Here is a 4,788-nt window from a genome sequence, read left to right as displayed (position 1 = left end):
GATTAGTGTAGGAAGTTGTTTCCGCACCTGAGTTTCCTTACAAGTGGTATTAGAGCTTGATCAACTTTTGATCCTAGTTGTTGGGTAGGGTTTTTTGAGCTAATCTCAAGTTGAGTGGGAGTCTTGTGCAGAGCATCCTAAATCTTATTTGCAGATTGAGATGGCGAGTTCATCATAAGGAAGAATGGAGGTGGATAAATTTAATGGCACTAATTTTGAGTTGTGGAAACTCAAGATGGAAGACATGTTGGAAGATCGTGACCTATGGGAAGCGACTACAAGCACTACAAGACCAACAACTATAGCTCAAGCAGATTGGGATATCAAAGACCGTAAAGCTAAGGGTCTCATAAGACTCTGTTTAACCGATGCAGTCCTTCTGAATGTTCTAGATGAGAAAATCGCATATAGTTTGTGGGAGAGACTTAGGGCCGTGTATCAGGCCAAATCTTTGGTGAACAAGTTGTTCCTAAGGAAGAAGTTGTATTCTCTACGAATGGAGGAAGGTGGATCCTTAATGGATCATTTAAATGCATTTAATCTGCTGGCTGCACAGTTGACATCAGTTGGTGTCAAGTTAGAGGAGGAGGATCATTGCTACACACTTTTGTGTTCTTTACCGGATTCATGGGACCATCTTGTGATGGCTCTCAGAAGCACATTAGTCACCTTAAAAATGGATGATGTGGTGTCTTCGCTGCTATCAGAGGAGATGCAGAGAAAGGCTTTTGTTTTGAAAAAAGAAGCCCTTGTTGTTTGTGGGAGATCCACGAAAAGAGGGAAGAAAAATGACAATAATTCTAACAATAAGGGTACATCGAAATCCCGTGGGAAGTCAAAGACTTCCAATAAGTCCAAGGAAAAATGTTGGAACTGTGATAAGACTGGGCACTTCCATAAAGACTGTAAAGAGCCTAAGAAGAAGAAGAAAGCCTCAGATTCTAGTTCTAAAAAATTTCAAGAAGATGGCGATGCATTCATCATAGCTTTGGCAACCCATGCATCTGATGATGTGTGGTTGGTTGACTCAGGTGAATCTTTTCACATGACCTCTTATCGAAACTAGTTCTCAAGATATGAAGAGTTCGATGGTGGAAAGGTGTACTTGGGTGATGATTCTCACCTAAAGATAGTTGGACACGGAAGGGTCACTATCAAATTTCCTGATGGACGAGTAAAGGGAATTAATGGAGTTATGCACATTCCAGGTTTGGCACAAAACCTATTATCTGTAAGTATGTTGAATGATGTAGGTGTACAAGTTTTTTTTTCTAAAGATGGATGTAAGATGATGAGAGGAGCTATGGTGCTTGCTAAGGGTACTAGGAGAGGTACTTTGTTTCAACTTGATGCATACATTTCTCAGTGTAATAGTTCTTCTATTTCAAAGAAGAGAGCAACTATCACTTCATCCCCACCATCTGAACAACCAGTAAAGAGGACTGTAGTTAGTGGTTCTGATGGTAGTGCAACAAGTGTACCTAAGGGTGCAAACACTTTGGAAGGAAAGCTTCATGCAGAAAAGACAATGTTGTGGCATATGAGATTTGGCCACATTGGTGAGAAGGGTCTCAGAACCTTGAAAAATAAAAATCTCATTGAGGGATTAAATGATTGCAATCTCGAGTTTGACTTTTGTGAACACTGTGTATATGGTAAACAAAATCGTGTTCAGTTTTACTGTAGTTCTCACAAATCTTCTGATGTTTTGGATCTTATTCATTCTGATGTATTTGGTCCTGTAAAAGTTCCTTCAATCTCCAAGTCTGTATTTTTTGTATCTTTCATAGGTGATTACAGTAGAAGGACATGGATTTATTTCCTTAAAAGTAAGACACAAGTCTTTAGTCAATTCAAGGATTTCAAAGCCCTTGTAGAGAATCAGACTAGTAAGAAGATTAAGTGTGTGAGAACTGACAATGGTGGTGAGTTTTGCTCAGCAGAGTTTGAACAGTTCTGTAAAGAACAAGGTATCGAGAGGCATAAGACAACTCCATATACCCCACAGGAAAATGGAGTTGCAGAGAGAATGAACAGGACACTGATGGAGAAGGCTAGGAGTATGCTTAGTGGAGCTAGTTTAGAACAAAGGTTTTGGGCCGAAGTTGTGGCCACTGCTTGCTATCTGGTTAACAGATCTCCTACATCAGCCCTTGTTGGTAAGACACCCATGGAGGTGTGGTCTGGTAAGAAGCCTTCAATTAGACATCTTCGTGTTTTTGGTTGTGAAGCTTATGCACATGTTCCAATGGAGAAAAGATCTAAGTTGGAAAACAAAGCTGTTAAATGTATTTTCATTGGGTACAGTGCTGGTGTGAAAGGATACAAGCTTTGGGATCCTGTGACTAGTAAGGTGTTGTATAGTAGAAATGTTATTTTTAGAGAGCTAACATCTTCTCCTATTGAGCTACAACCAGATGAAAAAGAAAAGGAAAAGGATGTTGTTTAGTTGCCTCCTACCCCTGAGAAGACTGAACAGAGAGACCATGTTGGGTCTAATGATGACGAGAGCTCTTGTAGCTCTGATAGTTCAGAAGAAGAGGAAGAACAAGCTCAACCTCAACCCTTGAGGAGATCCACGAGAGAAAGAAAGCAACCAGAAAGGTTTGGTTATTCTATGTTAGATTCTAGTTGTGCTTTTGCTTTGATTACTAACACTGATAAGCCTAGATCTGTGAAAGAGGCTTTGGGCATGGAAGATGCAGGTTCCTGGATTGAGGCTATGGATGATGAGATGGCTTCATTAGAGAAAAAAAAACATGGGACCTTGTACCTTTGCCTAAAGGGAGAAAATCTGTTGGCTGTAAATGGGTGTTCAAGAAGAAATTCTGTGCAGATGGCGGTTTTGAAAGTTACAAAGCTAGATTGGTTGCAAAGGGGTATTCATAGGTAGAGGGAATAGATTATGGTGAAATATTATCTCCTGTTGCAAAGTTGACATCCATTAGATTTCTGTTATCTCTTGCTGCATCATATGATTTAGAGATAGAACAGATGGATGTGAAGACAGCTTTCCTTCATGGTGATTTGGAGGAAGAGATTTATATGTCACAGCCTGAGCACTACATTGTTAAAGGTAAAGAATCCTTAGTTTGCAGATTAAAGAAATCTCTATATGGTTTGAAGCAATCTCCTAGGATGTGGTACCTTAAGTTTGATGCCTTTGTGTTGTCAATTGGATTTGTAAGATTGAAATCAGATCATTGTGTTTATTTCAGAATTGAAAATGATCACCTTCTTATTGTTGCATTATATGTTGATGATCTGTTGCTATTTTGGATTTGTAAGATTGAAATCAGATCATTGTGTTTATTTCAGAATTGAAAATGATCACCAGTGCTTATGTGTTCACTATGTTTGGTGGTGCCATCAGTTGGATGAGCAAGCGACAACCTGTGTTTACTTTGTCCACTACAGAAGCTGAGTACATGGCTGCTACTCATGCTTGTAAGGAAGCCATTTGGATTAAGAGATTGTGTTCTAATGTTGGTGTTGATGCAGAATAGATTACTATTTGGTGTGACAGTCAGAGTGTTATTTTTTTTGTAAAGAATCCAACTTTCCATGCCAGAACGAAGCACATTGATGTGCAGTATCACTTTGTGAGAGATATGGTGGAAGATGGAAAGGTAAATTTGGAAAAGGTAGATACTGTAAAGAATGTTGCAGATGCATTAACGAAACCAGTGGGCACTGAGAAGTTTAAATGGTTATCGGAGTCTATGGGCCTTTCGGCCTATAGCGGTTAGTTCATGTTATGTTCTTGTTGCTGTTACAAGGTGTTCGACAAGTGGGAGAATGTTAGGAATAAGGTGTCTCAACCTTGTATAATTCCTATTCTTATTATTTGTTTTGTAAAATGTATTTCTTACAAATAATGTTGATGTGTCGACATCTTGAATTGTGTATAAGGAGATCATGACTAAAATGATTATGACGGATTCCTATGACATGTAAGAGCTATGTTAGGAAGATTCAATGACAGGTGAAGACATGTGGCAACTAAGATATTTGAGTACTATACTTTCTACCCCAATAGTGGGGTTCCAAATTTTTTTTGGGGTTCCTATTTTCTCGGAGAATGGTAAAACCCTAATACGGTTTACCTTTGGGAGTAGCCCTAAAGTGAAGCGCATGTTATAAGCATTTTTTAGGCTTGTGAAGAGATGCAATGTGAAAAAGGTGTATTGTTGGTACTGTGAGTAGCTACTGGAGTCTTCTGTTGTTGATGTTGAACTTGCATTGCAAGTGTATTGTAACCTTGTGTTGAAGATAATACATTGTGTAGGTTCTGAAGGGGTGGGGTTGTTTTACCGAAAGGTTTTTCTCCACTGGCAAATCCTTGTGTTATGTGTTCCTTTCTCTGTCTGTTTTTTGTATGCATGGTTGGCTGCAATATTGTTGTTTACATGATATTGAATCTGTAAATGAAGAAGATTTTAATATGATTTGCATCATACTTTCGTTATGAGATTAGTGTAGGAAGCTATTTCCGCACCTGAGTTTCCTTACAGAAGGGTCCCATGGAAAAATCTTGTTTGTAAAGAAGATCGCCTACAAAAGCCAATCCATACTCCTGAAAAAGGAGATCAAGCCTCCATTCAAGCATGGAATTGTAATCAGTCTTGGAATACCCTAGGTGATTCACAGGCATCTAAAAAATGCAGTCTCCTCCATATGACCATGCTCTCCGCTCACTCTCCCTTAAATTATCTATTTGCAGGTCTGCTACTTTCTCCCAACCCAACTTATATGAAAACTTAAATCAAATATTTCATTCAAAAATGA

This window comes from Cupressus sempervirens, chromosome 7, assembly GCF_028749045.1.
Source record: "Cupressus sempervirens isolate cs-2001-9-10 chromosome 7, ASM2874904v1, whole genome shotgun sequence".
NCBI lineage: Eukaryota > Viridiplantae > Streptophyta > Pinopsida > Cupressales > Cupressaceae > Cupressus > Cupressus sempervirens.
The sequence above is the reverse complement of the archived record's forward strand: the minus strand, read 5'-3'. Positions refer to the sequence as shown.